Source organism: Salvelinus fontinalis, chromosome 22 (assembly GCF_029448725.1).
Source record: "Salvelinus fontinalis isolate EN_2023a chromosome 22, ASM2944872v1, whole genome shotgun sequence".
Classification (NCBI taxonomy): domain Eukaryota; kingdom Metazoa; phylum Chordata; class Actinopteri; order Salmoniformes; family Salmonidae; genus Salvelinus; species Salvelinus fontinalis.
Window position 1 is genome coordinate 13004953 of NC_074686.1, and position 12175 is coordinate 13017127.

Below are 12175 nucleotides of genomic sequence, written 5' to 3' on the forward strand. Positions count from 1 at the left end.
GAGACAGATGGAAAGGAAGAGAGAGAGATGGTGGGGGAGAGAGACAGATGGAAAGGAAGAGAGAGAGATGGTGGGGGAGAGACAGATGGAAAGAAAGAGAGAGAGATGGTGGGGGAGAGAGACGGATGGAAAGGAAGAGAGACGGATGGAAAGGAAGAGAGAGAGATGGTGGGGGAGAGAGACAGATGGAAATGAAGAGAGAGAGATGGTGGGGGGAGAGACAGATGGAAAGGGAGAGAGAGATGGTGGGGGAGAGAGACAGATGGAAAGGAAGAGAGAGAGATGGTGGGGGAGAGAGAGATGGAAAGGAAGAGAGAGAGATGGTGGGGGAGAGAGACAGATGGAAAGGGAGAGAGAGAGATGGTGGGGGAGAGAGACAGATGGAAAGGAAGAGAGAGAGATGGTGGGGGAGAGAGACAGATGGAAAGGAAGCGAGAGAGATGGTGGGGGAGAGAGACAGATGGAAAGGAAGAGAGAGAGATGGTGGGGGAGACAGATGGAAAGGAAGAGAGAGAGATGGTGGGGGAGAGAGACAGATGGAAAGGAAGAGAGAGAGATGGTGGGGATAGAGACATGGAAAGGGGGAGAGAGACAGATGGAAAGGAAGAGAGACAGATGGAAAGGAAGAGAGAGAGATGGTGGGGGAGAGAGACAGATGGAAAGGAAGAGAGACAGATGGAAAGGAAGAGAGAGAGATGGTGGGGGAGAGAGACAGATGGAAAGGAAGAGAGAGAGATGGTGGGGGAGAGAGACAGATGGAAAGGAATAGAGACAGATGGAAAGGAAGAGAGAGAGATGGTGGGGGAGAGAGACAGATGGAAAGGAAGAGAGAGAGATGGTGGGGGAGAGACAGATGGAAAGAAAGAGAGAGAGATGGTGGGGGAGAGAGACGGATGGAAAGGAAGAGAGACGGATGGAAAGGAAGAGAGAGAGATGGTGGGGGAGAGAGACAGATGGAAAGGAAGAGAGAGAGATGGTGGGGGAGAGAGACAGATGGAAAGGAAGAGAGAGAGATGGTGGGGGAGAGAGACAGATGGAAAGGAAGAGAGAGAGATGGTGGGGGAGAGAGACAGATGGAAAGGAAGAGAGAGAGATGGTGGGGGAGAGAGACAGATGGAAAGGGAGAGAGAGAGATGGTGGGGGAGAGAGACAGATGGAAAGGAAGAGAGAGAGATGGTGGGGGAGAGAGACAGATGGAAAGGAAGCGAGAGAGATGGTGGGGGAGAGAGACAGATGGAAAGGAAGAGAGAGAGATGGTGGGGGAGACAGATGGAAAGGAAGAGAGAGAGATGGTGGGGGAGAGAGACAGATGGAAAGGAAGAGAGAGAGATGGTGGGGATAGAGACATGGAAAGGGGGAGAGAGACAGATGGAAAGGAAGAGAGACAGATGGAAAGGAAGAGAGAGAGATGGTGGGGGAGAGAGACAGATGGAAAGGAAGAGAGACAGATGGAAAGGAAGAGAGAGAGATGGTGGGGGAGAGAGACAGATGGAAAGGAAGAGAGAGAGATGGTGGGGGAGAGAGACAGATGGAAAGGAAGAGAGAGAGATGGTGGGGGAGAGAGACAGATGGAAAAAAAGAGAGAGAGATGGTGGGGGAGAGAGACAGATGGAAAGGAAGAGAGACGGATGGAAAGGAAGAGAGAGAGATGGTGGGGGAGAGAGACAGATGGAAAAGAGGAGAGAGAGATAGTGGGGGAGAGAGACAGATGGAAAGGAAGAGAGAGATGGTGGGGGAGAGAGACAGATGGAAAGGAAGAGAGAGAGATGGTGGGGGAGAGAGACAGATGGAAATGAAGAGAGAGAGATGGTGGGGGGAGAGACAGATGGAAAGGGAGAGAGAGATGGTGGGGGAGAGAGACAGATGGAAAGGAAGAGAGAGAGATGGTGGGGGAGAGAGACAGATGGAAAGGAAGAGAGAGAGATGGTGGGGGAGAGAGACAGATGGAAAGGAAGAGAGAGAGATGGTGGGGATAGAGACATGGAAAGGGGGAGAGAGACAGATGGAAAGGAAGAGAGACAGATGGAAAGGAAGAGAGAGAGATGGTGGGGGAGAGAGACAGATGGAAAGGAAGAGAGACAGATGGAAAGGAAGAGAGAGAGATGGTGGGGGAGAGAGACAGATGGAAAGGAAGAGAGAGAGATGGTGGGGGAGAGAGACAGATGGAAAGGAATAGAGACAGATGGAAAGGAAGAGAGAGAGATGGTGGGGGAGAGAGACAGATGGAAAGGAAGAGAGAGAGATGGTGGGGGAGAGACAGATGGAAAGAAAGAGAGAGAGATGGTGGGGGAGAGAGACGGATGGAAAGGAAGAGAGACGGATGGAAAGGAAGAGAGAGAGATGGTGGGGGAGAGAGACAGATGGAAATGAAGAGAGAGAGATGGTGGGGGGAGAGACAGATGGAAAGGGAGAGAGAGATGGTGGGGGAGAGAGACAGATGGAAAGGAAGAGAGAGAGATGGTGGGGGAGAGAGAGATGGAAAGGGAGAGAGAGAGATGGTGGGGGAGAGAGACAGATGGAAAGGGAGAGAGAGAGATGGTGGGGGAGAGAGACAGATGGAAAGGAAGAGAGAGAGATGGTGGGGGAGAGAGACAGATGGAAAGGAAGCGAGAGAGATGGTGGGGGAGAGAGACAGATGGAAAGGAAGAGAGAGAGATGGTGGGGGAGACAGATGGAAAGGAAGAGAGAGAGATGGTGGGGGAGAGAGACAGATGGAAAGGAAGAGAGAGAGATGGTGGGGATAGAGACATGGAAAGGGGGAGAGAGACAGATGGAAAGGAAGAGAGACAGATGGAAAGGAAGAGAGAGAGATGGTGGGGGAGAGAGACAGATGGAAAGGAAGAGAGACAGATGGAAAGGAAGAGAGAGAGATGGTGGGGGAGAGAGACAGATGGAAAGGAAGAGAGAGAGATGGTGGGGGAGAGAGACAGATGGAAAGGAATAGAGACAGATGGAAAGGAAGAGAGAGAGATGGTGGGGGAGAGAGACAGATGGAAAGGAAGAGAGAGAGATGGTGGGGGAGAGACAGATGGAAAGAAAGAGAGAGAGATGGTGGGGGAGAGAGACGGATGGAAAGGAAGAGAGACGGATGGAAAGGAAGAGAGAGAGATGGTGGGGGAGAGAGACAGATGGAAAGGAAGAGAGAGAGATGGTGGGGGAGAGAGACAGATGGAAAGGAAGAGAGAGAGATGGTGGGGGAGAGAGACAGATGGAAAGGAAGAGAGAGAGATGGTGGGGGAGAGAGACAGATGGAAAGGAAGAGAGAGAGATGGTGGGGGAGAGAGACAGATGGAAAGGGAGAGAGAGAGATGGTGGGGGAGAGAGACAGATGGAAAGGAAGAGAGAGAGATGGTGGGGGAGAGAGACAGATGGAAAGGAAGCGAGAGAGATGGTGGGGGAGAGAGACAGATGGAAAGGAAGAGAGAGAGATGGTGGGGGAGACAGATGGAAAGGAAGAGAGAGAGATGGTGGGGGAGAGAGACAGATGGAAAGGAAGAGAGAGAGATGGTGGGGATAGAGACATGGAAAGGGGGAGAGAGACAGATGGAAAGGAAGAGAGACAGATGGAAAGGAAGAGAGAGAGATGGTGGGGGAGAGAGACAGATGGAAAGGAAGAGAGACAGATGGAAAGGAAGAGAGAGAGATGGTGGGGGAGAGAGACAGATGGAAAGGAAGAGAGAGAGATGGTGGGGGAGAGAGACAGATGGAAAGGAAGAGAGAGAGATGGTGGGGGAGAGAGACAGATGGAAAAAAAGAGAGAGAGATGGTGGGGGAGAGAGACAGATGGAAAGGAAGAGAGACGGATGGAAAGGAAGAGAGAGAGATGGTGGGGGAGAGAGACAGATGGAAAAGAGGAGAGAGAGATAGTGGGGGAGAGAGACAGATGGAAAGGAAGAGAGAGATGGTGGGGGAGAGAGACAGATGGAAAGGAAGAGAGAGAGATGGTGGGGGAGAGAGACAGATGGAAATGAAGAGAGAGAGATGGTGGGGGGAGAGACAGATGGAAAGGGAGAGAGAGATGGTGGGGGAGAGAGACAGATGGAAAGGAAGAGAGAGAGATGGTGGGGGAGAGAGACAGATGGAAAGGAAGAGAGAGAGATGGTGGGGGAGAGAGACAGATGGAAAGGGAGAGAGAGAGATGGTGGGGGAGAGAGACAGATGGAAAGGAAGAGAGAGAGATGGTGGGGGAGAGAGACAGATGGAAAGGAAGAGAGAGAGATGGTGGGAGAGAGACAGATGGAAAGGAAGAGAGAGAGATGGTGGGGATAGAGACATGGAAAGGGGGAGAGAGACAGATGGAAAGGAAGAGAGACAGATGGAAAGGAAGAGAGAGAGATGGTGGGGGAGAGAGACAGATGGAAAGGAAGAGAGACAGATGGAAAGGAAGAGAGAGAGATGGTGGGGGAGAGAGACAGATGGAAAGGAAGAGAGAGAGATGGTGGGGGAGAGAGACAGATGGAAAGGAAGAGAGACAGATGGAAAGGAAGAGAGAGAGATGGTGGGGGAGAGAGACAGATGGAAAGGAAGAGAGAGAGATGGTGGGGGAGAGAGACAGATGGAAAGGAAGAGAGAGAGATGGTGGGGGAGAGAGACAGATGGAAAGGGAGAGAGAGAGATGGTGGGGGAGAGAGACAGATGGAAAGGAAGCGAGAGAGATGGTGGGGGAGAGAGACAGATGGAAAGGAAGAGAGAGAGATGGTGGGGGAGACAGATGGAAAGGAAGAGAGAGAGATGGTGGGGGAGAGAGACAGATGGAAAGGAAGAGAGAGAGATGGTGGGGATAGAGACATGGAAAGGGGGAGAGAGACAGATGGAAAGGAAGAGAGACAGATGGAAAGGAAGAGAGAGAGATGGTGGGGGAGAGAGACAGATGGAAAGGAATAGAGACAGATGGAAAGGAAGAGAGAGAGATGGTGGGGGAGAGAGACAGATGGAAAGGAAGAGAGAGAGATGGTGGGGGAGAGAGACAGATGGAAAGAAAGAGAGAGAGATGGTGGGGGAGAGAGACGGATGGAAAGGAAGAGAGACGGATGGAAAGGAAGAGAGAGAGATGGTGGGGGAGAGAGACAGATGGAAATGAAGAGAGAGAGATGGTGGGGGGAGAGACAGATGGAAAGGGAGAGAGAGATGGTGGGGGAGAGAGACAGATGGAAAGGAAGAGAGAGAGATGGTGGGGGAGAGAGAGATGGAAAGGGAGAGAGAGAGATGGTGGGGGAGAGAGACAGATGGAAAGGGAGAGAGAGAGATGGTGGGGGAGAGAGACAGATGGAAAGGAAGAGAGAGAGATGGTGGGGGAGAGAGACAGATGGAAAGGAAGCGAGAGAGATGGTGGGGGAGAGAGACAGATGGAAAGGAAGAGAGAGAGATGGTGGGGGAGACAGATGGAAAGGAAGAGAGAGAGATGGTGGGGGAGAGAGACAGATGGAAAGGAAGAGAGAGAGATGGTGGGGATAGAGACATGGAAAGGGGGAGAGAGACAGATGGAAAGGAAGAGAGACAGATGGAAAGGAAGAGAGAGAGATGGTGGGGGAGAGAGACAGATGGAAAGGAAGAGAGACAGATGGAAAGGAAGAGAGAGAGATGGTGGGGGAGAGAGACAGATGGAAAGGAAGAGAGAGAGATGGTGGGGGAGAGAGACAGATGGAAAGGAATAGAGACAGATGGAAAGGAAGAGAGAGAGATGGTGGGGGAGAGAGACAGATGGAAAGGAAGAGAGAGAGATGGTGGGGGAGAGACAGATGGAAAGAAAGAGAGAGAGATGGTGGGGGAGAGAGACGGATGGAAAGGAAGAGAGACGGATGGAAAGGAAGAGAGAGAGATGGTGGGGGAGAGAGACAGATGGAAAGGAAGAGAGAGAGATGGTGGGGGAGAGAGACAGATGGAAAGGAAGAGAGAGAGATGGTGGGGGAGAGAGACAGATGGAAAGGAAGAGAGAGAGATGGTGGGGGAGAGAGACAGATGGAAAGGAAGAGAGAGAGATGGTGGGGGAGAGAGACAGATGGAAAGGGAGAGAGAGAGATGGTGGGGGAGAGAGACAGATGGAAAGGAAGAGAGAGAGATGGTGGGGGAGAGAGACAGATGGAAAGGAAGCGAGAGAGATGGTGGGGGAGAGAGACAGATGGAAAGGAAGAGAGAGAGATGGTGGGGGAGACAGATGGAAAGGAAGAGAGAGAGATGGTGGGGGAGAGAGACAGATGGAAAGGAAGAGAGAGAGATGGTGGGGATAGAGACATGGAAAGGGGGAGAGAGACAGATGGAAAGGAAGAGAGACAGATGGAAAGGAAGAGAGAGAGATGGTGGGGGAGAGAGACAGATGGAAAGGAAGAGAGACAGATGGAAAGGAAGAGAGAGAGATGGTGGGGGAGAGAGACAGATGGAAAGGAAGAGAGAGAGATGGTGGGGGAGAGAGACAGATGGAAAGGAAGAGAGAGAGATGGTGGGGGAGAGAGACAGATGGAAAAAAAGAGAGAGAGATGGTGGGGGAGAGAGACAGATGGAAAGGAAGAGAGACGGATGGAAAGGAAGAGAGAGAGATGGTGGGGGAGAGAGACAGATGGAAAAGAGGAGAGAGAGATAGTGGGGGAGAGAGACAGATGGAAAGGAAGAGAGAGATGGTGGGGGAGAGAGACAGATGGAAAGGAAGAGAGAGAGATGGTGGGGGAGAGAGACAGATGGAAATGAAGAGAGAGAGATGGTGGGGGGAGAGACAGATGGAAAGGGAGAGAGAGATGGTGGGGGAGAGAGACAGATGGAAAGGAAGAGAGAGAGATGGTGGGGGAGAGAGACAGATGGAAAGGAAGAGAGAGAGATGGTGGGGGAGAGAGACAGATGGAAAGGGAGAGAGAGAGATGGTGGGGGAGAGAGACAGATGGAAAGGAAGAGAGAGAGATGGTGGGGGAGAGAGACAGATGGAAAGGAAGAGAGAGAGATGGTGGGAGAGAGACAGATGGAAAGGAAGAGAGAGAGATGGTGGGGATAGAGACATGGAAAGGGGGAGAGAGACAGATGGAAAGGAAGAGAGACAGATGGAAAGGAAGAGAGAGAGATGGTGGGGGAGAGAGACAGATGGAAAGGAAGAGAGACAGATGGAAAGGAAGAGAGAGAGATGGTGGGGGAGAGAGACAGATGGAAAGGAAGAGAGAGAGATGGTGGGGGAGAGAGACAGATGGAAAGGAAGAGAGACAGATGGAAAGGAAGAGAGAGAGATGGTGGGGGAGAGAGACAGATGGAAAGGAAGAGAGAGAGATGGTGGGGGAGAGAGACAGATGGAAAGGAAGAGAGAGAGATGGTGGGGGAGAGAGACAGATGGAAAGGGAGAGAGAGAGATGGTGGGGGAGAGAGACAGATGGAAAGGAAGCGAGAGAGATGGTGGGGGAGAGAGACAGATGGAAAGGAAGAGAGAGAGATGGTGGGGGAGACAGATGGAAAGGAAGAGAGAGAGATGGTGGGGGAGAGAGACAGATGGAAAGGAAGAGAGAGAGATGGTGGGGATAGAGACATGGAAAGGGGGAGAGAGACAGATGGAAAGGAAGAGAGACAGATGGAAAGGAAGAGAGAGAGATGGTGGGGGAGAGAGACAGATGGAAAGGAAGAGAGACAGATGGAAAGGAAGAGAGAGAGATGGTGGGGGAGAGAGACAGATGGAAAGGAAGAGAGAGAGATGGTGGGGGAGAGAGACAGATGGAAAGAAAGAGAGAGAGATGGTGGGGGAGAGAGACGGATGGAAAGGAAGAGAGACGGATGGAAAGGAAGAGAGAGAGATGGTGGGGGAGAGAGACAGAACAGCAGGTCCTTCAGATGTAGGTGTAATGTGTCAGTAGTCTAAAACACTAAGTAAACTGGTATCGTCCACTAGACACCTACTGAGAGGAGGTAGTCATTCAATATGCAATCTAGTCACAGTGTGTGTGCGTTTAATAATAATTCATAATTTTGTGGGTTCTTCTATTTGTCCTATTGCACACATGTACAAGTGTGTATTATACACATGTGAATTGGAAGTGTGTGTGTGTGTGTGTGTGTGTGTGTGTGTGTGTGTGTGTGTGTGTGTGTGTGTGTGTGTGTGTGTGTGTGTGTGTGTGTGTGTGTGTGTGTGTGTGTGTGTGTGTGTGTGTGTGTGTGTGTGTGTGTGTGTGTGTGTGTGTGTGTGTGTGTGTGTCATCACAATTAACAAGTGTAATCATTAGGCCCTGCCACTGAAAGTGTGGAAGCAATGCTTTCACAGCAGAGAGAAAGTCAAAGGAAGAGAGAGATCAAAAGAAAGACTGCTTCATGACATGGCTTTTAGAAAATCACTATATAAATCCTCGGTATTATTATTCTCTTATTCTCCAGTCTCTTTTTGTTTCTTTGGCCAACTCTTTTGTCATTGTCATGTTGCTAAACATGGGCTTAGCAGTTCAGACGTATTTTTCCGTGTTGTCGTGTCGTGTCGTGTCCTGTATATATATATATTTACACCTTTTCTTCACATATCTTTTATTTATTTTATTATCCAAGAACTCAACTACAAAAGCTTTCCTGCAAAAGCTTTCCTGCAACCCGCTTCACCAATTACAATAAGTACTATTTACCTCAATCTGAAATCCATCGTGGAAGATAGCCAGGGGCTAAATCAGAAGCTAGCCTGAAAGCTAATCCAGAAGCTACTCCGATAGCTAGCCAGAAGCTAATCTGTAGCTGCCCCGAAATTAGCCGGTTTGCTGGCTAGCGTTGGTGTTTCAGCTGCCCACGTTTTGCGGTCATCAGCTATTCCTCTAGCTCGATAATCTACCGGCACTTTTGTGCAACGCGACTCGGACCGGAGCATTCCGGGACTTTTTTTCTCTCAGTTTCCCCGGATTCCAACCGCAGCCTCTGGACACTTGCACCTTGATTTCGCAGCTAGCTAGCTGCATACCGTGTGACTATTGGCTTACGTCGACCCCGGAGCTAACTCAAATCATGCTGGAGCTAGCCAGCTGAGGAGTTCCATCACCATCCGGACCCGTTTCTTTGTTGCTGCTGCAGATACGGAACCCCACCGGGCCTTCACGACTGACTGCCGACGTTATCTGCCCGAGGGATTTATCCAACCGGCACCTCCGTCCCGGCGTTACCTGAACGCTCATCTGAGGCCCGCTAATCGTTAGCTGTCTTATCGGCTGCTATCTGAACAAAACCCCACTACACGGAACCTACCGACGGAAACGCACGAGGTATCTACAAACAGACCTCCATCCTATGCTGCTACCGATAGCCATATACCCGGCCAGCTGTCTGGATCGCCACGACCCCAACCAACCTCTACTCACTGGACCCTTATTTATCACTCGATTAAGCTTGCCTCTCCTTAATGTAAATATGCCTTGTCCATTGCTGTTCTGGTTAGTGTTTATTGGCTTATTTCACTGTAGAGATTCTAGCCCTGCTCTCTATACCATATCCAACCCTGCAGTTCCACCACCCACATATGCGATGACATCACCTGGTTTCAATGATGTTTCTAGAGACAAGATCTCTCTCATCATCACTCAATACCTAGGTTTACCTCCACTGTATTCACATCCTACCATACCTTTGTCTGTACATTATTCCTTTAAACTATTTTATCGCCCCCAGAAACTTCCTTTTACTCTCTGCTCTGGTAGCTCTAGGCGACCAATTCTCATAGCTTTTAGCCGTACCATTATCCTACTTCTCCTCTGTTCCTCTGGTGATGTAGAGGTGAATCCAGGCCCTGCAGTACCTGGCTCCACTCCTATTCCCCAGGCGCTCTCTTTTGATGACTTCTGTAACCGTAATAGCCTTGGCTTCATGCATGTTAACATTAGGAGCCTCCTCCCTAAGTTTGTTTTGTTCACTGCTTTAGCACACTCTACCAACCCGGATGTTTTAGCCGTGTCTGAATCCTGGCTTAGAAAGACCACCAAAAATTCAGACATTTTTATCCCCAATTACAATATTTTCAGACAAGATAGAACGGCCAAAGGGGGCGGTGTTGCAATCTACTGCAAAGACTGCCTGCAGAGTTCTGTTATACTATCCAGGTCTGTTCCCAAACAATTTGAACTTCTACTTTTAAAAATCCACCTCTCTAAAAACAAGTCTCTCACCGTTGCCGCCTGCTATAGACCACCCTCTGCCCCCAGCTGTGCTCTGGACACTATATGTGAACTGATTGCCCCCCATCTATCTTCAGAGCTCGTGCTGCTAGGCGACCTAAATTTGAACATGCTCAACACCCCAGCCACCCTACAATCTAAGCTTGATGCCCTCAATCTCACACAAATTATTAATGAACCTACCAGGTACCACCCCAATTCCGTAAACACGGGTACCCTCATAGATATCATCCTAACAAACTTGCCCTCCAAATACACCTCTGCTGTTTTTAACCAAGATCTCAGCGATCACTGCCTCATTGCCTGCATCCGTAATGGGTCAGCGGTCAAACGACCTCCACTCATCACTGTCAAACGCTCCCTGAAACACTTCAGCGAGCAGGCCTTCCTAATTGACCTGGCCGGGGTATCCTGGAAGGATATTGATCTCATCCCGTCAGTAGAGGATGCCTGGTCATTTTTTAAAAATGCCTTCCTCACCATCTTGAATAAGCATGCCCCATTCAAGAAATTTAGAACCAGGAACAGATATAGCCCTTGGTTCTCTCCTGACCTGACTGCCCTTAACCAACAGAAAAACATCCTATGGCGTTCTGCATTAGCATCGAACAGCCCCCGTGATATGCAACTTTTCAGGGAAGCCAGAAACCAATATACACAGGCAGTTAGAACAGCCAAGGCTAGCTTTTTCAAGCAGAAATTTGCTTCCTGCAACACAAATTCAAAAAAGTTCTGGGACACCGTAAAGTCCATGGAGAATAAGAACACCTCCTCCCAGCTTCCAACCGCCCTGAAGATAGGAAACACTGTCACCACCGACAAATCCACTATAATTGAGAATTTCAATAAGCATTTTTCTACGGCTGGCCATGCTTTCCACCTGGCTACCCCTACCCGGGACAACAGCACTGCCCTCCCCTCTGCTACTCGCCCAAGCCTTCCCCATTTCTCTTTCTCCCAAATACAGTCAGCTGATGTTCTTAATGAGCTGCAAAATCTGGACCCTTACAAATCAGCCGGGCTAGATAATCTGGACCCTTTCTTTCTAAAACTATCTGCTGAAATTGTTGCCACCCCTATTACTAGCCTCTTCAACCTCTCTTTCGTGTCGTCTGAGATCCCCAAAGATTGGAAAGCAGCTGCGGTTATCCCCCTCTTCAAAGGGGGGGACACCCTTGACCCTAACTGCTACAGACCTATATCTATCCTACCCTGCCTTTCTAAGGTCTTCGAAAGCCAAGTCAACAAACAGATTACCGACCATTTCGAATCACACCACACCTTCTCCGCTATGCAATCTGGTTTCAGAGCTGGTCATGGGTGCACCTCAGCCACGCTCAAGGTCATAAACGATATCGTAACCGCCATCGATAGGAAACAATACTGTGCAGCCGTATTCATTGACCTGGCCAAGGCTTTTGACTCTGTCAATCACCACATCCTCATTGGCAGACTCGACAGCCTTGGTTTCTCTAATGATTGCCTCACCTGGTTCACCAACTACTTCTCTGATCGAGTTCAGTGTGTCAAATCGGAGGGTCTGTTGTCCGGGCCTCTGGCAGTCTCTATGGGGGTGCCACAGGGTTCAATTCTTGGACCGACTCTCTTCTCTGTTTACATCAATGATGTCGCTCTTGCTGCTGGTGATTCTCTGATCCACCTCTACGCAGACGACACTATTCTGTATACTTCTGGCCCTTCTTTTGACACTGTGTTAACAACCCTCCAGGCGAGCTTCAATGCCATACAACTCTCCTTCCGTGGCCTCCAACTGCTCTTAAATACAAGTAAAACCAAATGCATGCTCTTCAACCGATCGCTGCCTGCTCCTGCCCGCCTGTCCAACATCACTACTTTGGACGGCTCTGACTTAGAATATGTGGACAACTACAAATACCTAGGTGTCTGGTTAGACTGTAAACTCTCCTTCCAGACCCACATCAAACATCTCCAATCCAAAGTCAAATCTAGAATTGGCTTCCTATTCCGCAACAAAGCATCCTTTACTCATGCTGCCAAACATACCCTTGTAAAACTGACCATCCTACCAATCCTCGACTTCGGTGATGTCA